Below are 25,418 nucleotides of genomic sequence, written 5' to 3'. Positions count from 1 at the left end.
TTAACACTCAAGCTCAAAAACGATGAACTACTACTAATATGTATTGAAGTAATTTTTTTTTATGAACAAGTCAAATACATGGAAGAACAAAACAGAGCTAAGCAATTAGTTCAAATCAAATCTAGACAAAAATAGGGATCTAATTAGGGGATTTCAACAATAATGGGTTATGGGTTAATATTGAGGGTAAATCAATTAATGGTTTGTTAGACTTAATGGGGTTCCATAAGGGTTAATTATGAAGGTAGGCTTTTCTTGAGTGAGTGGGTTAAACCTAAGTACCTTTATCATCTTGACATATCAGTGGTCTTGACATGCATAATCAAGCAAGTTCTAGAATAACAAATCAATACTGATGCACTCATAATAAAAGTGAGCATGGAAGAAATAAAATATGCTCTAAAGGCTCAAGATCTCACAAAAATTAAGGCTTTTTTATGTTTAAACTTGCGATTTCAACTCACGATAATACTTAAACTCAGGGAAACAACCTAAAAGTTTATAATTCTTCAAAAATCAACTTATCATGCTTGATTCCCTAATGTTTGAAAGTTTAAACAATCAATGCATAAATGCCTATGTTTTAATTCAAGACATATCAATAAAAATCATAAATCAATTAAAATTCATTCTAATAGTGATATGAGTGATTCACGTGAGAATAAGACAAAATTCAGGGATTTCTAATGATGATATGAAAGACCCCCCACACTTAAGATGTACATTGCCCTCAATGTACAAAGATAGATATATTGAAAAATATAGATAAATAATCATAAGATAGGGAGAGAAGTGAAACTTCCTGAATGATGAATGAACTCTTTGATTTTGAGTTATGGAGAATAATCAGCTAAGGCCATGATGAGAGTGGAAGAGGATACTCCGGTGGTGGTAGAAGTTCATTAGTCCATAACTCTTGCGCCAAAAGAATATTAAATTTGGTGGTAGCTATGGTCGTGGTCGAGCTAGACATGGCAGTCATGGAGAACCTTTGCTGTAACACCCCAAACCCGAGACCATCGCCGGTGTCGGACACGAGGGGTTAACGAGACAAATCCTCTTAAAGTACCGACCAATTTGGCATTTCTGGACAGGCTGGAAAACTGCGTCACCGTCGCCTTAAAAATCATATCTCGAGTTTCAAAACTCGGAAACTGGTTTCGTAAATTTTCCCTGAATTTAGACTCATATACCCATCCATGGATTTATTTTTATAATTTTTGGTTGGGCCAATTGGTACAGTTTATTAGTTAAAGTCACCCATGTTACAGGGATCGATTGCTCTGACCTTCGCGCGTTACAACTTGAATATCTCTCCGTACAGGGCTTTAATACTGGTGCCGTTTGTTTCTAATGAAACTAGACTCAAAATGGAATCTGTACATATAAGGCATGACTCCTAATTCTTTCTGGATAATTTATGCTAAATTTTCAAAGTCGCAACAGGGGACCCAGAAACCGTTCTGGCCCTGTCTCACGAGAACTTTAATATTTCTCAGTATACTGCTCATATGGTCATTTCGTTTCGTCCATATAAAAATAGATTCATCAAGGTTCAGTTCCATAATTTCCTCACTATTTAGTTCTACTTCTACTATTTTTAGTGATTTTTCAATCTCATCCCACTGCTGCTATCCGCAACAGTTACTGCAGTAGACTATGCCAATATCATGAAGTTTTCCTTGGCCTTAATCATCCATCATACATGACACAAATTATGGCCACCTTATCAAAATTTGAGTTTCTAAGACTCGTGGCTATAGGTTCTAGCATCCCACTCGACGACCACATAGGCCATTTTCACATGGCTTAAAGTTTACAACCCACAATTCGACAAAATATAATAGCCTATACATGCCAAATGTTCTTCAACAACAAAAACAATACCACAAGATTTCAGCCGGTGTGATGACTTCAACGACGGTTCGAGCACGCAACAATCTGAGTCCAAGAGACCTAAAATGGGTGACAAGAAAACACCGAGTGAGTTTACAACTCAGTAAGTCATAAGCATTCCACAACCATCCATTAACAAAATTATTACAACATGAAATAATGAGCGAGGCTAAGTACTCCATCCATATCGAACTATATCATAGTTCCTTGGACCTTCGGTTCAATCTCATACCAAGTCATACATCCACATTTCATATTCTATACAATAAGATATTTGAGGCATTTTACACACCAACTCATTTTCACCACAATCATACAATTGCAATCATCACATAGATTTAAAGCTTACCAAGCTCAACCCCGAGCATGAACATATTACCTAGTCGTCATGAGCTCAAGGTACTTACCCGATCCGCTGTCCATACTCAACTCGGTGGAGACACACCTCCATATAATTGTTCGATCGGAGATATTTATATATATATATATATAGAGTGCACACATAGTGCTTAATACTCGATTTCGCACACTTAGTGCCATGCGATTTAAGCCCGCACACATAGTGCCATACCCTTCGAGCTCGCACACTTAGTGCCATATATTTCCAGCATGCACACTTAGTGCCATATATTTCCAGCACGCACACTTAGTGCCAATCTCGCCACCGTACACACGTATTGCCAAGACACTTAGTGCCGAAAGCAAACTTTCTACACATTTTACTATTTCTTTTACATTCAACAATTGTCATCACTCCATACACATACAATTTCATTTATATATATATAGCATCCCATTAAACACAATTGCATAGATTTTACAATCATTTAAGCAATATCAAACATATGTGCTTATGACTTACCTTGTGTTAGGTAAAATAGTTCCAAGTCGGCTACTCGATGACCTTTGATTTCCCTTGTTAGACGCCTCTCCTTTAAGATCTTGAGCTAAATCAAACAAATTTACTTCTCAATCGATACAAACACACAAAACCATATACATTTCAAAGGTCAATTTATTCGTATCATTTGTTCATATATTAGCTTTTAACGCATTTGGTCACTAGGGCGACCATATTTAACTTTCAAGCATTCATTTCTAATTTTAGTTAAACAATGCCGAATGCCATTAGCTACTAACGACACACACACATATAAGCACATTTAGCATTTGATACATTCGGCCTTAGCATAATTTCATTAAGAGTCCCCATTAGCCACTTCACTCATCAATTATCACAACTACTTGATAATTCATACTTATCATGTTAGCCGAATATTTCTTATTCAAGTTCATCATCTTCATATTCGCACTAACATCACAATCTCATATCATGGCCGAGTGCTCCTCTTAAACTATTGTTCATCTAGATTCAGCATGAAACAACAATCATCACCCTTGTTAGTCACCCTAGCGAAAACCTCACTTATTCAAAACCAAGATTTCAACATGGGTTACCTAAAGAACTTGGTAACTAGTTCAAATCTCATCCATCTAACTTACTAATCAAATGTGTACAACATTTCCACCATCTTCTTTAACATCTACCATGGCGAACGTTCATATCACCATAATTTTCAAAGATTTCGGCATGGTTAAATAAGGGCTTAGAATCTAGCTTAAAACCATGCTAAGATTTAAAGAGCTAACTTGAATTCTTACCTTAATTTCCAGCTCAAAGTGGCTAAATTTCTTCCTCTTTTCCCTCTTCTACACGGCTAAGAAGAACCAAAGTATGAAGCCTTTTCCTTCTCCCTTTTTTTTTTCGGTCATGTATGAGAATGATGGACACATTTTTTTTCTTTGTTTTCTTCCTTTAATTTTTCATTAGTTTATTTCCCATGCTTCCTTTTTTTTTTTTTTTCCTCCTTACATAATCCATTAACTAGACATGTTTGAAACATGTTTCCCTTGCCCATAACTTGTCATGGCCGCCACTCTTCCCTTTTTTGGGCAAATTGACATGCAAAACCACTCTTTTGCATGCATGTACTATTAGACCATTGTAAGATTAGCCTATCACCTTTCAACAATGTTTCATACAAGTCCATTTTAAATAAATTCACATAGAAATGATCAAATTAATGCATGAAACTTTCACACATGCATTTACTAACATCATAAACATAGAATATAACTTTTAATTACTTATAAGACTCGGTTTAGTGGTCCCGAAACCACTTTCCGACTAGGGTCAAATTAGGGATGTCACATTTGCCAGTGGAGCTTTTAGTTCCTATGCAATGATGAGCTTTGGAGATCTTTATAAATCGCCATCGCCAGATGGTTCATGAGGTGGTGGTGGCGATGAGATGTGGAAGTGCTGACAAATCTGATGTAGAGTCACATCAATGTGATCAAAGTGCTGAAAACATTACAGCTCAAATCGTGTAAGGCACTCAGAGATGTTAAAGTATGAAGCCGTCGCATGAACTGGACGATGGATGGGTGGTGGCTGAGACAGCGGGTCCTCATGACGTAGAGGGACATCATCAGTAATGTCCTCTAGGTCCTCCTCCTTGGTGGACTGGATGAGGCGGTACTGAGGAGGGTAGGTGCCACGTCGTTTCTTGATCATCCTCATGTTTAGCATGCTCGAGATGCCCTGTGGGGACATCTGGCTGATGAGAGTGAGGGAGGATAATTATGCTGCTATGTTGAGGAGCCCAAAGTGCCGAGCTAATCGAGTCACATAGGGCTCGATAGAGATTACCCCCCTCTGATGTCACTTTGTCTGATGGCGGATGGCGAGGGCGATGAAGTAGGTGAGGTTGAGGACGTGCCCGTTTGCCAGGCTCCATAAGAAATAGGCGTTGTTAGTGGTGACAATTCTGGTGCTCTCTTGCCATCCTGTCAGAGTGTTAGCCAAGACGACGTGTAGGTACCTCACGGATGGGGGGAAGGCCGATGCCTTGGAGCGGCTAGGATCATAGGTGGCAGAGGCAGGTACAAGGTCCTTCCAGCACTTTGGGGGAGAGTAGTGGATGTGGCAGTGGAGGGTGTTGAGTTTATTGTCGTCCATAAACTCCTCTGTGTACAGCCCTAGTGCAATCACGAACTCGGTTATGCTCAACTGGCGCACTAGACCACCAAGGCGAAACTGGACCGTTCCAGGATCGTCGAAGTTGGTCATGACGGTTTGAAGATGGAATGTCAAGTAGATTTCCAATGTGAACTCGAGATACGTCGGCTCGATGATCTCAAAGAAGAGCCCCCACAGGTTAGTCGTCAGGAGGGCTCGGACCGCGTCAGCCAATTGAATCTGTTCAAGTGCGGCCCAGTAAATGCAGCGGCCGCACCTAGGGGTCGAGCCCGTAATGTCTGAAATAGCTCCTCTTAGGGTCCCAAGGGGAACTCGAGGAAAGGGTGATGGATCCCAGCGGTAGGGCCCAAGGATGACGCTACTCCTTTCCTCTTCTTCGCGGCGGAGATAGTGGTCTTCTTACCATGTGAGGATGACACTGTATATCTGCATTAAAATGTTGAAGTTCAACCAATATGTCCCAAGAATAGCATGGAAAAACAAAACTAAATAGGAATATTTCATGAGACTTACGTACTAGATAAAGTAAACAAAACTAAAACAACTAAAGCAAATAAGACTATGAGAATAATGCTACGGGAATATCTAATGCATGAGTGTATGTAGGTAAGCATAAAATCCATGGAAATGAGAAAAATGGATGAATGTAGTATGAAAAATGGCAATATTCTTTAATGACAAGCATGAGCATTATTATTCTACTATGAATATTCACTTAAGATAGTCAAATGGATCAGAGAAATCATTAAATAGGCAAAATATTTAAAGAAAATACAGTGAGAAAAAATAAAAAATACAAAAGGGAGAAGCCTTGGGCATCGGAAACAGTGTTGGAGGCGGCGCACGGGCGTGGCAGGTAGGGCATGTGGAGTTGCTGCAGCTAGGGTTAAAGATTTCTGGGGAGGGGGATGATGAATAGTGAGGGGTTTATATAGATTTTAGGGCACAAGGCCGTAGGGCACACCCGTGTGCCCTAATTTTTGCTCGTGTGTTTCGCGATTTTTAAATTTAGGCGCATCTGACATTTGCCCCACGCCCACGTTCCTCGGACGTGTGGGTGCACACGGCTATGTCACACGACTGTGTCTTGCTTCGTTCGCTTCTCCCACGCCCGTGTATGATAGCCCACCCCATGTTAGTTTGACAGTGTCGACCACAGGGGCTGGGCACGGGCGTGTCGAATGTCCGTGCTAAATTGACAGGTTCACCCACAGTTTCAAAACACGGGCGTCTTGCACGCCCGTGTTGGTTTGGCAATTTCACCCACGGCCTTATCACACGGTCGTGGCAACTTGTCGCATCCCATGTTGAGGAAAAATTTTTGCCCTGTTTTCACACGGCTGTATCGCTCGGCCGTGTCTCTTCCTGTGGTGTGTGCACGGCCTAAGGCACACCCATGTGCCTGGCCGTGTGGATGGGAAAACCCAATGTTTCAAGACTCAGTTAGTAGGTTAGATGTTAAAAACTAGAATTTAAATAATCATTACTGTTAGTGCTCGGGTTGCTTCTCGAGAAGCGCTTATTTATAGTATAAGCTTGACTTACGTCTCTGGTGTGTGATCATGGTGGGTCGAGGAGTTTACACTCCTCATCCCTGCTATCAACTTTATCAATATAAGGTTTAAGACGAGTATTGTTTACCTTAAAAGTTCCAATTTGGGGTGAATTACCTCAACTGTACCATATGGAAAATACTGATAGTGTGAGGGGAATTTCTTCAGTAGGTTCAGAAGTGGTAATGCGAGGATCTGTTCATCTAGTAGTACTTTGTCTCCAACCTTAAGTTGATTTGGTGATGTATTGAGCTCGTCCTGGCTCGGTTTTGATTTATTAGGTGTTCTTGGTTTTTGTGTCTGCCATTCATCTAGTTCCTTAATTTGTAGCCTCCGTTCTTTATAGGTAGGTCCTTTGTTGTTGCTTGAACATGGCTCGTGTAGTTCTTCGAACTTATTTCTTGCAAAGTATGTTGCACCACATGGTCAATTTTAGTAGAATGATTTATACAACCACCTTCAATTTTTGATGTGTTACTCGAATTACGAGCTTGAAGGGCGATTGTTTCGTCTCCCACACGAAGTGTAGGTTCACCTGTGCCAACATCAATTATTGTTCTAACGGTTGCTAAAAACGGCCTCCCTAAAATTAAAGGAACATTACTATCCTCTTCTATGTCTAGAACAACAAAATCAACTGGGGATATAAATTTGTCAATTTTAACGACTACATCTTCAATAATCCCCCTAGGAAATCTGATTGTTTTATCGACTGATTGAATACTCATCCTAGTTTGTTTTGGTTTCCCAAGACCTAGTTGTTTAAACATTTTGTAAGGCATGACATTGATACTAGCCCCTAAATCAGCCAAAGCATTATTAACATCAAGGCTACCAATTAAACAGGGAATTGTAAAACTCCCTGGATCTTTTAATTTGTTGGCCAACTTATTCTGTAGTATGGCTGAGCAAACCGCATTCAGCTCCACATGTGACGCCTCATCCAACTTTCGCTTATTTGTTAAAAGCTCCTTTAGGAATTTGACTGCGTTTGGCATCTGCGAAAGAGCTTATAAACGGTAAGTTAATATGTAACTTCTTTAATAATTTAAGGAATTTACCGAATTATTCTTCTGTACAGTCTTTCCTTGTCGCGTTTGGGTATGGCACACGAGGTTTGTACTCTTTACTTCCCGGTTTCTAGTCATTGTGGTCCACCTCACCCATACCTTTACTTACCACAGTTTCTTGCTTCTGTTCTGGTTCAGGTGCAACTAAACCTTCCTCATATTGAATGGTAATTTCATTGATTTGCTCCCTTAGGTTAGATTTAGTGTTACTCGGCAGGCTACCTTATGGTCGTTCAAATATCAATTTAGCGAGCTGACCTATCTGAGTTTCGAGCCCTTAGATCGACACTTGTTGATTTTTAAGTGTTGTCTCGGTATTCTGAAAAAGAGTCTCTAACACTAAGATGAATTTTGTTAGCATCTCTTCAAGTTTTGGCTTTTTCTCTTGTTGGTAGGGTGGTTTTTGGAAGCCTGGAGGTGGTGGTGGTCATTGATTCCCTTGGCCTCCCCATGAGAAATTTTGGGTGGTTCCTCCAACCTGCATTGTAAGTATTACTATAAGGATTATTTTGAGATCGAGGATTATTACCCATGTAATTTAACTGCTCGTTCTCCATGTTTTGGCCATAGGGTGGGTATTCTGAATTGCTTGATCCAACTCCACTTGCTTCATACTTTATTATTCATTAAACCTGTGAAGAACCAAGAAAACCGTCAATTTTTTATTCAAAAGTTCTACCTGATTGGAGAGCATGGTAACCGAATCGACGATAAAAATGCCAGCTGTTTTCGTTGGCTTTGTCCTCAAGACTTACCACTGATAATCATTCAGTAACATCTCTTCTATAGATTCATAAGTATCTTCAGGTGTCTTATTATTGATGGTTCCTCCAGCCGCTGCATCGATCATTTATCGAGTCGAAGGATTCAGGCCATTATGAAACGTTTGAACCTGTAGCCAAAGTGGTAGCCCATGGTGAGGGCACCTTCTCAAAAGGTCTTTGTATCTCTCCTATGCATCGTAAAGTGTTTCTAAATCCATCTGCACAAAAGAGGAGATATCATTACGTAATTTGGCTATTTTAGCCGGTGAAAAATATTTTAATAAAAATTTTTCGGTCATTTGTTCCCAAGTAGTGATTGACCCTTATGGTAACGAGTTCAACCACTGTTTAGCCTTATTCCTCAACAAAAAAGGGAATAACTGAAGGCAAATGGCATCATCAGAAACGCCATTAATTTTAAATGTATCACATAGTCCAAAAAGTTTGCCAAGTGAGCGTTGGGATCTTCGCCCTGCAAACCATCAAACTAAACAAATTGCTGTATCATTTAAATTGTATTAGGTTTCAGTTCAAAAGTATTTGCAGCAACAGCAGGCCTAACTATGATCGATTTAGTTCCTGTTAAAGAAGGTTTAGCAGAATCATACATAGTATGTGAGCAGGATTCTGATTAGCAGTAATTGCAGAAGATAGTGGATTTTTTTAGTTTTCAGCCATCTCCTCGGTTGTGGTTGAAGTATCGTCCTCTTGCTCTTCTTTTATGTATCGTAAGCTTCACTTTCTTTCTCTTCGATTTCTGCAAACTGTGCGATCAATCTCACTATCAAACATTAATGGTCCTGACGGGTTTCTTCTGGTCATAAACTAGAAAAACCTGTCAGAAGAAAATAAATGAAGAATTAGAAAAGAAAATAAAAATAAAAAATTAAATTGCAATAAAAGTAAAATGGCTAAAGTAATAAAAATCGAGTGTTCCTAATATCTTAGTTCCCCGGCAATGGCGCCAAAAACTTGATAGGTGATATTCACGATAGGTTTTAAAAATTTATAATTAAGCATTCTTGAAACTAACTATTATCACGATGAAGGAAAGTGTACCTATCGAACAGTAGTATAGCTTTAACAAGGCCGGATTGTCGAACCCAAAGGAACCAAGAGTACTAGTAATTACTTTCTTTTTATTATCTACCCTAAAAATTAAGGGATTTGTTTATCTAAATTAATTAACTAAACTAAGAGTGCACAGAGGGAAATTGGGGAAAAGCTTTTGGGAAAATTTGATTGATTAAGACAATACCCAAGGAAAAATCCACCTAGACTTCACTTGTTATTTGACTCTGAATTAGACGATTTATTCATTTGACTTGATTCTTAAAAATCCCTAAGTTATATTATTATCTCTCTCGAGACTAATAACGTCTAACCTTAGGTTGATTAATTGAAATCTCTTTCTAATTAATACCTAGTGTTGCATTAACTCGATCTATGGATCCCCTTATTAGGTTTCACCATAATCCGGCAAACTCTTATCACCCTATCTCTAGGCGTGCAATCAACTCCGCTTAATTATAATAGATTTATTCTTAGACAGGGTCTATTCCTCCTCTGAATAAGAGCATTAACTTCAATCAATATCTTGAAATATTAAAACAAGAATTAAGAACACATAATTAAGAACAAGTCAAATATTTATCATACAATTCAGATAATAATAACAAGATTCGTCTTAGGTTTCATTCCCCTTAGGTATTTAGGGGGTTTAGTTCATAATTATAGAAGAAAACATCTCAGAAGAATAATGAATACAAAATATAAAGAAGACCCAAAACCCCTAAATGGAAGTTGAAGGGAGATCTTTAGTCTTGATGATGAATCCGGCTTCTAAGATGGACCAATCGACTTCCCTTGAGTAATTCCTTGCCTCTTACTCTGCATCTCCCTTCCTAAGTGCCTCCTCCGGTGTTTAAATAGGCTTTAGAATGCCTAAGAGCCCTTAAAATTGGCCTTTTTCAAATAGGGCTATACTTGGGCTCGGTAGGGACATGCCCGTGTGACACACCCCTGTGCACTTGAGTAATTCCTTGCCTCTTACTCTGCGTCTCCCTTCGTAAGTGCCTCCTCAAGTGTTTAAATAGGCTTTAGAATGCCTAAGAGCCCTTAAAATTGGCCTTTTTCGAATAGGGCTATACTTGGGCTCGGTAGGGACACGTCCGTGTGTCACCGTGTGCAATTACTCCAGCCCATGGTCAAGGTTGTTGAATAGGCACGAGTGTATAGTCTACCCGTGTAAGTCATGCTTCGATCCTGCCAAAGAGACACGGCTGTGTCACACACCCGTGTGAGGAAGTCCAGGCCGTGTTGATTTCCCACGTGGGTCCATTTTCTTCGTTTTCGGCTCGTTTCTTGCTCTTTTCACTCTCCTGTGCTCACCTATGTAATATCCCGAATTAGGGCCTAATCGGAATAGTGGTTTTGTGACCACAAATTTGAGATAGAAATAATTATTTTATGATTATTTTGAGGTCTTTGATATGATTGCATGATTGTGTGAAAATTTCGTGAAGAAATTCTATGCATACAATGCTTAATTTGAAGTTAGGGACTAAATTGAATAAGTTGTAAAACTTGTATTCTAGAAGTTTCTAGTATGAAATTGCTTTGAAATATTAATTAGAGGTCTTAAATAGCAATTTGACCAATTTCAATGTTTATGGGCAAATATTGGACATGAATGGAATTTTTGGAAAGTTTAGTAGTAAGGGCATTTTGGTCATTTTGGGGTAAAATGAATTAAAATACAAAATTAAAAGCCAATTTTGCTCATCTTCTTCACCATGGACGTGTATACCAAGGGATACTCCATGGCTAGGGTTTCCAATCTTCCAAGCTCGATTGTAAGTCTGTTCTAGCCTCGTTTTTAATGATTTTTACGTTTTTGGAGTCTCGGTAACTTGATTTAGCTTATGCTAGCAATAATTCAACCTAGGGTTCATATTTGGAAAAATACCCATAGGTGAAATTTGTGTATTTTGGTGTTTTATGATAGAATATGAGGTTTTAAATTATGTTAGACAACTTGTGCTACTCGGTTTTAAGTGAACGAGCAAAAGGGCTTAATTGGTAAAAATACCTAATAGTCATAAGTACATGTTAGAGTGAGAATTTGATGTTGCCATAGAAGGGAAAAATGATCAGCATGTCATAAAGCATAAGAAAATAGGATGAAGTTTAATTTCCGAACCTTGGGGCAAAAGTGAAAATATGCAAAAGTTTAGGGGTCAAAATGAAAATTTTTAAAAATATGATTTTTGGACCCGTATGAATAGTGTGACTAATTATTAGGCTAAATGTGATATTATAGATGAAGGAAATCAAGATTTGGGCTTAAATCGGAAAAATACAAGGTTATGGACTAAAATGGTAAATTGCTGTTTCTGGATCGAGGTAAGTTCGTATGATAATAATAATGCAATGTTATGTTTGAATTATATTTCTTACTATTATTGCATATATTTTATGATTTAATATATTGGAAAAGTTGATGGAATGGTGTTTATGATGTGGAAATATGACATGAAAGAATGTTACATGAAATGCAAGAAAATGAAGATACATGACAAGTGATATATGAAATATGTGATATGTGTTATGTAAATTCTTAAAAGCTGATTTGATATTTGAGTTGTGTCTTATTATACTATGAATGGACAATTTGTACTATGGATAGTGAGATCGACACTTCGAGTAAATTCGTACACAAATAATCTATCGATTCTTTTTATGTTACTATATTTTGATATCATATGAAATGTGGCTGGCTATCAAATGGTTATTTGATGTAAATTATGAATTTAAATTGATTACGGACAATTTAGTAAAATGTTGAAAAGTGAGGAATTTCTCAATTGAACCTTCGGAATAAAAACGATACGAATGATCTATTGTGAGGTCGCATGTGTAGTACTAAGTGCAGGCTACTATGCGTACCCGAAAACTATGATCACGTGTGTAGTAATAAGTGCAGGATACTAGGTGTATCAGATGGTTAGGTCACGTGTGTAGTACTAAGTGCAGGCTACTACGTGTACCGGATAATTGGTCACGTGTGTAGTACTAAGTGCAGGCTACTACGTGTACCGGATAATTGGTCGCATGTGTAGTACTATGTGCAGGCTACTATGCGCACCAGATAGCTTTGGCTACAAGTGTGAAAATATGTGCGAGCAATTGGGTATCGATTATTATTCAAGAGTTCAACGGAAAATCGATTAAGTAAAAATACAATTGAACATGATTATATGATGAATAAGTGTAGGTATATGTTTATGAAAAATTATGAGCAATGTGCTCTATAATTGGGTGAATTTCGATAAGACAAAATGGATTAAGTGGAATTATGTAAAAATGAATTTTAGTGGTAAAACAGTGTTGGACAGCAGCAGTTGCATGACTTTGAAAATTCACTAAAAATTGTGGAAGTTGAATAAAAATGCAAATGATATATGAAAATAAATCTTAATGAGTCTATTTTTAAATGAAAGAAACAGGGGAAGCAAAAGATTTCTATATTGTGTGATATTTGAATTCTTGTGAAACAGGGTCTGAATGAATTCGAGATTCCCTATTCTAAATTTAGAAATTCCCCATAAATTGTAAAAAACATTATTAAGAGTCATACCTTACATGATGGATTCCTTATTGAGTCTATTTTTAATGGAAACAAACTGTATGGTCGTTGGAATTCTGTACAGGGAGAAATTTGGTTCGTAGTGCACAGATGTCAGAGTAGTCATACTCTGAAATAGGGGAGAATTTAACTAATAAACTGTACTAATTGGCTAAACTAAAAATTCTAGAAATTTTATGGGAGAAATATATATGAATATAGTTTCAAAGAAAATTAACGAAACTAAATTTGGAGTTTTGTAGCTTCAGATATGAATGATTTAGTAACTATAACTCGATAACACATCTTAACCTGAATATGTGTAATTGTACAATTATAGTGTTTTATCTTGAAAAGCATGGTAGTAATTGCTTATTATTTTCATATGAACTTATTAAGCGTAAAGCTTACCCATCCTCTCCATTTCTTTAGTATTGGCAGGTTGGCTTGGGGTTAGAGATCGTCGGAGGCAAAATCACACTATCAAACTATCATTTTTCAGAAAATTAATTCAAATATTAGAAATATCAAGTGAGTGGCATGTATTGGAAGTTGGTTTGTGATATGTATTTTTACTATGATTTTTACCTTACGTATCAGTCTGCATTGAGTTATCGTATATGATCATGAGATGTGGTCCTTATCCATTATGGCTTATAAGTTTAATTAATCGTGCCATGTCCTACGTTTTGATGTGATGATATAGTTAGCTTTGTTTGTTATGCATGTGTTCGAAAAGTTTTGAATTAAATGAAACTTTATGGCCTCGTTTTCTTCTATGTGTATTGTTAAGTCTGGTAATGCCTCGTACTCTGTTTCGGCCTTGGATACGGGTAAGGGGTGTTACAACCTAAGTGTAAAACATGAAATTAAAGAATTAGGAGCATCAAATTCACCAAATCTAAGGAGAAATCATCCATAAATGTGTTAAGCATGGGATAAAAATATGTATAAATTATGGTTTATCACTTTTCGCCTTGGGGTGCTCCCATACTATTTGTAAAGAAGAAAAATGGGTCAATGAGGCTAAGTGTAGATTATCAGCAACTGAAGAAGGTAACTATCAAGAATAAGTATCCTTTGCCAAGGATCGATGATTTGTTCGACCAGTTGAAGGGAGCCACTGTATTCTCTAAGATAGACCTGAGATTTAGCTATTATCAGTTGCGATGTAAGGAATTGGGCGTGCCTAAGACAACTTTCAGAATGAGGTATGGGCAGCAAGAATTTTTTGTCATGCCGTTTGGGTTGACGAATGCACCGACCGTAGTTTTGGACCTAATGAATAGGATATTTTAGGCATACTTGGACAAGTTTGTCGTTGTATTCATTGACGACATTTTTATTTATTCCAAGCATGATACAGAGCATGCGAAGCATCTGAGGACTATGTTACAAACCTTACAGGAAAAAAAATCGTATGCTAAGTTTAGCAAGAGTGAGTTTTTTCTTTAAAAGGTAGGGTTTTTGGGTCATATTGTTTTGGGTGATGGCATTTGAGTTGATCCAAGTAAGATCTCTACTATCGTTGAATGGAAACCACCTAAAAATGTAACTGAGCTTAGAAGCTTTTTGGGCTTAGCCGGTTACTACCGAAGATTTGTGAAAGGATTCTCCATGATAGCAACTCCAATGACGAGGTTGCTACAGAAAGACGTTAAGTTTGAATGGTCAGAAAAGTGTCAATAGAGTTTCGAGAAGTTGAAGACATTGGTGACTGAAGCTCCAGTTCTAGCATTACCTGAGTCAGGAAAAGAGTTTGTGGTCTACAGCGATGCGTCCTTAAATGGATTGGGTTGTGTGCTTATATGAAATGGCAAGGTGATAGCTTACGTTTCACGGCAGTTGAAGCCACACGAGAAGAATTATCCAACACATAACTTAGAGCTTGCTACCATTGTTTTTGCCTTGAAAATTTGGTGGCATTATTTATATGGTGAGACTTGTCGTATATTCATAGACCACAAGAGTTTGAAGTATTTAATGACTCAAAAAGAATTGAATCTGAGACAACGGAGATGGTTAGAATTAATTAAGGATTACGAGTTGATCATCGATTACCACTCGGGAAAGGCGAATGTGGTTGCCGACGCGCTAAGCGGAAAATCTTTGTTTGCATTGAGGGCCATGAACGCCTGATTGGCATTGTTTGATGATGGATTGGTCTTGGCAGAGCTAAAGGCTAGGCTGACATTTCTTCAGGAAATTTATGATGCTTAGACTAATGATAGTGACCTGCAAGCTAAAAGAACTCAATGTGAGTCGGGCATCGAATCAGATTTTTAGATCTGTTTTGATGAATGTTTGATGTTCAGAGATAGAGTATGTGTACCAGGAAAGATGAAATTATTCGGAGAATTTTGCAAGAGGCACATGATAACTGTTTGTCTATTCATCCTGGAAATACCAAAATGTACAATGATTTGAAGAAAATGTATTGATGGAACAGCATGAAAAGAGACATCTTCGAATTTGTATTGAAATGCTTGATATGTTAGTAAGCGAAAGCTGAACATCAAGTACCTTTAGGTTTGTTACAGCCTGTGATGGTCCCGGAATAGAAGTAGGACAGACTTAATATAGACTTCGTGACAGGATTACCATTGACCTTGAAAAATAAAGATGCTATATGGGTTGTGGTGGATAAGTTTTCGGCTCATTTTATCCCAATAAGGACAGATTATTCACTTGATAAGTTATCTAACTTGTATATATCTGAGATTGTGAGATTACACGGGGTACCACTATCGATTATTTCAGACAGAGACCCGAGATTCACATCGAGATTCTGGAAGAAGCTGCAAGAAGCCCTGGGTACTAGGTTGAGCTTTAGTACAACTTTTCACCCGCAGATTGATGGTCAGTCTGAGCGGATGATTCAGATTCTCGAGAATATGTTGCAATGTTGCATCCTCTGATTTCAGGGTAGTTGGGAAAAATACTTGCCATTGGTAGAGTTCGCCTACAACAACAGTTTTCAAATGAGTTTGAGGATGGCGCCTTATGAGGCCTTATATGGTAGAAAGTGTCGATCTTTATTGTATTGGACAGAACTCAAAGGAAGTCAAATTCACGGAGTTGACCTGATCAAGGAAACTAAAGAAAAGGTTAAAGTGATACGTGACTGCTTAAAAGCGACATCGGATAGGCAAAAGTCATATGCTGATCTGGAAAGGAAAGAGGTTGAATTTCAAGTTGGAGATAGGGTATTTTTGAAAGTATCCCCATGGAGAAAGGTATTGAGATTTGGCCGAAAAGGCAAACTGAGTTCGCGATTTATTGAACCATTGAGATTACTGAAAGAGTTGGACCATTAGCCTATCGTTTGGCATTGCCATCAGAACTGGAAAAGATTCATGACATATTCCATGTATCTATGTTAAGGAGAAATCGATCAAACCCCTCTAATGTGATTTCATCGACAGAGATTGAAATTAGACCGGACATGACTTATGGTGAAGAACCGATTAAGATTTTGGCTCGTGAGGTTAAATAGCTGAGAAGTAAAGATGTGGGTTTAGTAAAAGTTTATGGCAATGACATGGTGTGGAAGAGGCTACATGGGAGCCAAAAGAAACCATGAGAAGCCAATATCTGGACCTGTTTACTGGTAAGCCTTTTGAGAACGAAAGTCGCTAAAGGAGGAGAAATGTAACATCCCAAAATAAGGCCTAGCCGGAACAGTGGTTTCGGGACCATAAATCTGACGTTGAAATATTTGTTTTATGACTATTATGAGGCCTAGAACATAAAAATATTCATGTGTTAAAGTTTCATGAAGAAATTGTATGAGTAAGGTGTCCAATTGAAAAATAAGGACCAAATTGAATAAATTGAAAAACTTGGATTCTAGAAGCAATTTGCATGAAATTGATTTAGATTATTAATTAGGATTTCTTAAATAGTAATTTTCCCAATTTCTAAGTTTTTGGACAAAAATGGGCATGCATGGAAAATTTTGGAAGTTTAGTAAGAAGGGTATTTTGGTCATTTGGTAATAAAATCAATAAAAAGGGAAAATGAAGGCAAAAATCAGCCATCTTCTCCCTTGTACCAGCCGAAATTCTCAAGCCCTCCATAGTTAGGGTTTTCAATATTTTCAAGCTCAATAATAAGTGACTCTAAGCCCCGTTTTAATGTTCTTTGTATTTTTGAGATCTTTGTAACATGTTCTGTCCATTTCTACCTATATTTTAAGCTAGGGTTCATGTATGCAAAGTGACCCATGTGTGACATGTTTATTATTTGATGTTTTATGGGAGAATATGAAAGTTTGATGTGTGTTAAACATCTTTTCCTAAGTGATTTTCATGAAAAGCCCTTAAAGGGACCTTTTTGCAAAAGGTACAAAATATGTGGTAGAAATGCGAAGTAGAGGAAAATGCGGGCTAGTATGAGTTTATATGCATTCGGATACGCTTGGGTAACCAAGGAATTGTATGTATATAAGGAATTGTATGTATATCATTTTAAGAGCCTAGGGATTAAATCGTAAATAATGTGAAAAGTTAGGGGCAAAACGGTCATTTTGCCCAGGGGTGAAATTTAGCCTCGAAAAGAATAATGTGAGATATTGATAATTCATTTTTATTTTTATAGACCCCAAGGAACAAATTCTGGAGGTCGATCGAGGAAAACAAAAAGTTTCAGAATAACTGAAACGCGAAAACTGACACAAATACCAGGTAAGTTCGAATAACTTAAGGTAAACCCATAATATGCCTAAATGCATGTTTTATGAATGTGTGATAGCTGTATATAATGATGGCATGAAAATCCATGAAATATGTTACAAATAATAATGACAAGATGATAAATGTCCCAGTTGAAGTTAAAAGGGAAATTCGATGGATAAACCATGGCTTACGTGACTTGAGATCCTCCATGTGTTGCAGAAAAGAATTTATCCTGGACGAGTAATCTGTTGATCTCAAATATAGTAAGGATCTAGCCTGGACGGGTGTTCCTTGAGTGACTGAGCCTCCCGAAGAATAGGTGTGCATTAAGGATTTAGCCCGAACGGGTAATCTGATTAGGGTCTGAGTTTAGCCTAGACTGGTAATTCAAATCTGAGCTCATTGAGGGTGTTTGTCACTATAAGGGATTTAGCTTGGACTAGTAATCCTGACAACATTCCATGAGTTTATATTACGGGGGATTTAGCCTAGACTGGTAATCCCACCGTAAGATATGAGGTTCGTGGGAGTGCGTACTTGAGAAGATCACTCTTTTGACTTGACGGTAAATGGATAATCCATCGAGATTTTCGAGGTACTCAAAGGGATTAACGTAAGGTATAGAAATGAAAATGTTGGATGATGAGCACATCTAAGATAAATTACATGATGAATTATTGTGGGACTAACTTGATGTTTGAGTGCATGTAATAGAAGGCTACCCTCTATTTATTGGATTGGTTGCCTAACATGGTTGCATGCTAATTAACTGGTAAGTTTACTTTCCTGTTATTCGGGCTTACTAAGCAAGTAAATGCTTACCCCTCTCTTTTCCCTTTCTTACAGAGTTCGATGACTCATAAAGATTGGAAGACAATTGGAGTATTGTCAACACTATCTATTTGTCCTGTTTTGGTATATAGATACTTCTATTTTGTTACAATGGAATGTATCAGTTTGTGGTTACTTGGTGTTATATGTCATTGGTTGGCTAATGTAAAGGCTTAAATGTTAAACTTATTCTTTTTATATATGGCCATAAGACATGGCTCATTTCGTTGTAGGTTATGATCTGCCAACCATGCATGTTTATGTTAGAAATGTTCTTGTGATGATTAAATGTGGTATTTCATAAATAGGTATTCGTAATGTGCTCAAAACATTTGGAAATGGATAGGTCATATTTGGCAATGAATTGTAATAATGAGGCAAGCCTAAATATGTTTCAATGGGATGGAAATCCTTATTATAAAAAGAGGATAATTGAGTATATTTGGGTCATGTTAATTGTATTTAGGGTTTTTATAAGTGAGGAAATGATGAGGGTGACCATTGGCTTGAAATTATAGCCTAAAAAGGGTCCACAAGGGTAGACACGAGCGTGTGCTTGGCAGTGTGAAAACCCCTATAGGTTTGAAATAAAAAATAAATTCAATTAATTCCTTTCGGGTTAGGGACACGAGCGTGTCCCAAAACATACGGGCGTGTGCATTGTCTCTACACAGGCGTGTGAGGCTTAACCTAGAAATTTTTCCTAAAATTTTCTTAGGTTCACGGTTTAGTCCCGGGCCATCCTCAATATATGTTTTGGGTCTTGTAGGCCTATAATAGAGACACTAAGATGATGTTTATTTGTTTTATAACTCGTATTTTCCAAAAATGTCTGAGTATATGTCTGGTAACCCCTCGTACCTGGTCTCAATCTATGGTACGGGTAAGGGGTGTTACACCCCTAATCCGTAACCATCACCGAAATAGATTAAGAGGCATTACCGAACTTATAACTCAGTTCAAAACAATCATATATCAAATACCATCTAATTTCAATAATATAAGTCATTCATATTCAATATGAATTTAAAACGAGTATATAAAGTCTAAATCATACATTCGGAACCCAATTGATAACATATGAAAGTTTCAAAACTTAGAAAAATTTTCAACTTATCAAGGGTCACACGCCCGTGTGAACAGGCCGTGTGCCTCATACGCCCGTGTGTCTAAGCCGTGGCAAAACAGAGCATACATACTGACTTGTCTACACGGCCTCAAGACACGCCTTTGTATCAGGCCTGTGAAAATTAGGGAGGCTATTGACTTGGCCACATGGCCGACCACACGTTCGTGTGCCAGCCTGTGTGACACACACGACTAATAGACACGCTCGTGTTTCTAGGCCATGTCAAAACTGGAGGGTATCCTGACTTTAATTCGTAGGGTACCCCAGGGGACACACGGCCGTGTAACGTGACCGTGTGTCACATACGGCTGAGACACACGCCCGTGCCTATGCCTGGTGGACAAAAATAGGCCATTTGAATAGCCAAATTGCCACCCCCATTAGGTCAAAACTACAAGCACCAAACTAAGCATATTTGTACACCAATTTCAGTCAGTCTCTATACCGAAACATACATTATTCATGCCTTTACAGTATCAATAAATTCCAATCTCAATTCGTCAGCCAAAACATACCAAAACCTAAACTAAGATCATACCAAAACATATGTTTCAATACATCATTCAATCTCATGCTCAAAACTTACCAAAACTTATCAACATTGACCATTTCTTTTGGTCATTCAAAATATATCATATAATTCATAATGCCTCACATACCATATAACATTCCCAACCATAAGTTCAAACACAAGCTAGCCATATCACATGGCATGGTATAAATATTACAAAACATATCCAAAATACTTCTAGCCATAAAAGTGTAACACCCTGAACCCGAGACCATCGCCGGTGTCGGACGCGAGGGGTTGACGAGCTAAATCCTCTTAAAGCACCGACCAATTTGGCATTTCCAGACAGGCTGGAAACTGCGTCACTGTCGCCTTAAAAATTATATCTCGAGTTTCAAAACTCAGAAACTGATTCCATAAATTTTCCCTGAATTTAGACTCATATATCCTTCCATGGATTTATTTCTAGAATTTTTGGTCGGGCCAATTGGTACAGTTTATTAGTTAAAGTCACCCATGTTACAGGGATTGACTGCTCTGACCTTTGTGCGTTACAACTTGAATATCTCTCTGTACAGGGATTTAATACTGATGCCGTTTGTTTCTAATGAAACTAGACTCAAAATGGAATCTGTACATATAATACGTGACTTCTAATTCTTTCTGGATAATTTATAGAAAATTTTTAAAGTCGCGACAGGGGACCCAGAAACCGTTCTGGCCCTGTCTCACAATAACTTTAATATCTCTTAACAAGTAACTCCTATGACCGTTTCGTTTCTTCCATATGAAAGTAGACTCATCAAGGTTCATTTACATAACTTATTCACTATTTAATACCATTCCTACAAATTTTGGTGATTTTTCAAAACCACACCACTGCTGCTGCCAGCATCTGTTTTCAAGGTAACCTTTACCTATTTCATGATTTCCACGATTCAATTGGCCCTTTTTGCATACATAGCACGAGTGTGATCATGATTAACCATTCCAATGGCTAATCTTTTCAAAACCATTCCATACCCCATAATGATCATCATACAAACGATTATAGAATCATACTAACAACGTATATAAGCCATTTTCGCATGGCTATCCAAGCTTACATAAAACCGAAAGGTACATGACCTTCTACAATAGGGTAGTCCTATACATGCCATTTCAAAGTTCAACCAAAATTATACCCAAAATGGAGGCTTTGATAGTGTAGATGACTTGACTTTAATGATCCCGAATCCGATCGCTAACGAGCAAAATCTATAAAACAGAGAGCCAAAGCAACGGGGTAAGCATTTTTATGCCTAGTAAGTCTCAAGCAATAAAATCAGCTTTAACTAAAGCATTACATTCACATAGCCAAATGAATCATTTCATTAATACACATTCACATAATCATACTTACTTCACACTTCATCATTGTATACTTTCACAAGATGTCAACCAATTCAATAGCTGAAAATTCGTTAATCGATTGCACGAATGTTACTCAAACATATCGACTTTTCCAATGCACATATAAACATACGTTATCCTTTGGGCTTTTCGAGCGTACTAATTAAATTTATTACAGCAACCAACGCCCACCTTCGGCCCAAGCTTCTTCGGAATACATCCGGATATAACCACATGCACGAATGCCTTCGGGTCTTAGCCCGGATAGAACGACTTGCACAAATGCCTTCGGGTATTAGCCCGGATTTAACAACTTGCACGAATGCCTTGGTCTTAGCCGGATGTGGTCACTTGCACAATGGCCTTGGTCTTAACCGGATATAATTACTAGCATAAATGTCTTGGGACTTAGCCGGATATCATTCAATTGCTCATGCACACACATACATCAATAATCATTACACATCCATGTTTCGTTTTCGTTACTAAGGCTCAAACACAAACATATCACTTGCATAATCGCCTTGGGACTTAGCCGGGTATCATTCAAATACTCATACACACATAAATCAATAATCATTACACATCCATATTTCATTTCACATAATTGAGTAGGGTCATTTCTTGAGGACTTACCTCGGATGTTGTCGAACGGCCGACGGCTAATCGATCACTTTTTCCTTCCCTTATCCAATTGTGGCCCTCTAAGCTCTTGAGCTTACTCTTGGTGCAAGTTTAGCCAAATCTCCTTCTAGATCTCTTCTAAACAAAGAAAATGAAGCAAAAAAAATCTCTTCTTCCTCTTAGAATTTTCGGCCAAAAGAAGGAGAGAACAAGGATGAACAATTTTTTTTTGTTTTTCTTTCACTTGCACGGCAATGGGGATTGCTACACTCTCACACACATTTTTTTATTTCTCTTCCCACATCTAATTATTTTATCACTTAATACATCATGCATTAACAAAACATGTCATAACATGTTTTCTTTGCCCATAATTCCTTGCCATGGCCGGCCACCACCTATAAAAAGGGGAATTTGACATGTAAGTCCATTGTTTTGCATGCATGCTTTAATTAGTCATCACACAATTCCCTATCATACTTTCAAAGTTCACTACTAAGTCCTTTCTAGTGAAATTCACCTTAATAACACTAAATCAATCACCAAAAAATGTCACACATGAGCACACACATATTATAGGCATCAAAATAAATTTTAAATTATTTTTATGCCTCGGTTTTGTGGTCCCGAAACCACATTCCGACTAGGGTCAATTTTGGGCTGTCACATCTAGCCTATACATGCCATACTTTACTATATACATTTCTAAAGTACCAAAACAAGGTTCGATAGTGTGGTGACAATCCTCGACGATCCCTGAGCTCACAATAGCTTTTACATCTATAAAACAATGAAAACACACACAAAGTAAACTTTCAAAAGCTTAGTAAGCTCGTACTAAATATAATCAACATTTCATATAGTACAATACATCATCATCTAGTAGATACTTAGTAGTTCTCAAATCATTTATCAATTCTATTCCATCACAAATTAATATGTTCATACCAACTTATCAAGCTTTATACACACAATATCATCTACCACATAGGTTTCGTACATACCTGAACTTTCCCGTATTTATTCATTTTCATTCTTACCTCCCATTCGAATACATTGACTCTTTCCGAAGTCTTTTCACGTTTTGAGAATTCGCACACTTAGTGCTTTAATGATTAGCCAAAGCTAAAATGATCCCGCACGCTTAGTGCCATCTCAAATAGCCGAAGCTACCTTAGTATCGCACACTTAGTGCTATTTATAACTGCAACTATTTCGAATCGCACACTTAGTGTCGAATACCTTCGATTTATCCACTTACACAAACCATAGTAAAACATCTATACAATTCATGTGCCTTCAAAGCATTAAAAGATGACTATCATTTATTCTGTACGAACTTACCTCGTACTCGGAATTGTCGATTTGAATCGTCTACTCGATTATCTTCGACTTTCCTCAGTTTAAATCTGAATTCCTCTTTTCTTGATATATATGTATTCAAAATTAAGCCTTTTATTCACCAAGTCATTCAATTCAATCCACAAACATAAATTTAGGGCATTTTGCAAACTAGCCCTCAAATTTTCACATTTTGACATTTAATACTTAAGTCACAAAATCACAAAATACACATAATTTGCATATACTCATGCTTGGTCGAATTCTCCTAGTACTCATACTAGTCCACACATTTCATTTATTTCACATTTTAGTCCTTCAATTTAATTCATCAAAAATCCAAAGACAAAATATGTTAACCCAAAACATATCTTCCATTTATCAAAAACTAACTTCACAAAACTCATAGTTTCATCAATGGAAAATTTCATAATCATCAACAAAATCAGAAATTGAGACATGGGCTTGATAGCATTCAAAGTAACGATTACAAAAACGTAGAAATTATCAAAAACCGATCAAAACACATACCTTAATCAAAGATTACAAGTGCCGAACCCTAAGTAAACTTTTTTCTTTTCTTTTCTTGTATTTTCAACCAAGGATGAACATAAAATGATCCATTTTCATGCATTTGTTTTACTATAATTATCATATTAACTAAATTTCCATTTTAACCTTTGTTATAAAACTATTAAATCATTAAACATAAGGCCATTTATGTCCACTCATACTTTTAATGGTCTAATAACATAATAAGGACCTTATACTTAAAAAGCCATGTCAATTTGAAACATTTAACCAATGGCAAGCAACTTTTACCTTTTATGCAATTAAGTCATTTTATCAAATTAAGCACACAAACAATTAAATTTTCATACGAAACTTTCACACATGCTAATTCACATATCATAAACACAGAAAATAATATTTAAATATTTTTCTGACTCAGATTTGTGGTCTCAAAACCACAATTCTGACTAAGGTCTACATTGGACTGTTACACAAAGTTTATGTTTAGAAAATTTGTGGAATGATGATTTCAAGGCAAGCTATGATGGAATGAATTATGGTCATGAAATTTTGGTAAATTGCTTTACCTTATGTTAAATTACTTACATGTTAATATATGGTAAGGTTAGCTTATTTCTTTCATACGAGCTTACTAAGCTATATAGCTTACTCTGTTTTATTTTCCATGTTTTATAGTGTCACCAAGCTAGCTCGGATTGGAGATCATCGAAGTTCGTATCACACTATCAAACTATTATTTTGGGTACCGATGATTTTAAACATTTTGAGAATATGGACTGTATAGGGACTTGGTTATTTTTTTATGTGTGTCTTATGAATTTGGCCAAATGTATTGGCTTATAATAGTGATAGGATTGTTTTGGTAATTGGCTATGTAACTCGACTCATTTTGGTTGAATTGGTTGTAAGCTTATATATATATTGATATATGCATGCATGTGCAATTATCTCTTGTGTAATTTGGTTTATAAATGCTTGGTAAATGGTTGAATGTAGCTTAATGGTTTTGTTGTTGAATGGTTAAGATTGTCTCATTGGTGTGATAGGAAAACTAAGTAAAAATTATGCATGTTATTGGTAGCCATATTAGAACTTGTGGAATGTGATGTTTGGTAGGATTTGGTTTGGTAAAATATGATGTTGTAAATATGTTGAGTGTGGTTTGGCCTTGTTTTTGGATGTTTTGGTTGCCTAAATATACCATGATTTATGCCGTTAAGATTATGGGTGTGTATGTGCAATTGAGGGTGACAAATGGCTTGGTAAATAGCCTTTATTTTGTCCACATGGGTAAACACATGGGCGTGTGTGTAACACCCCTAACCCGTATCTATCGCCAGAAGGGTTACGGAGTATTACTAAATCATGAGCGAACAGTTGAACAAAATTAAATAGTGGATAATTATTTTACCGATCTTTGCAATTAA

The 25,418-nt window shown here is 37.2% G+C and overlaps 1 non-coding gene across 1 annotated transcript; it reads left to right on the top strand.

Annotated features, from left to right (window-relative positions):
- The first annotated feature begins 8,470 nt into the window (after positions 1–8,470).
- LOC128285825 (small nucleolar RNA R71) lies at positions 8,471–8,577 on the top strand. The gene has a single exon (XR_008276373.1). It is a non-coding gene; the product is annotated as a small nucleolar RNA R71 (small nucleolar RNA).
- The last annotated feature ends 16,841 nt before the right edge of the window (positions 8,578–25,418 follow it).

Source organism: Gossypium arboreum, chromosome 12 (genome assembly GCF_025698485.1).
Source record: "Gossypium arboreum isolate Shixiya-1 chromosome 12, ASM2569848v2, whole genome shotgun sequence".
Taxonomy (NCBI): domain Eukaryota; kingdom Viridiplantae; phylum Streptophyta; class Magnoliopsida; order Malvales; family Malvaceae; genus Gossypium; species Gossypium arboreum.
Note: the sequence above shows the minus strand (reverse complement) of the source record. Positions and strands in the feature narration are given on the sequence as shown.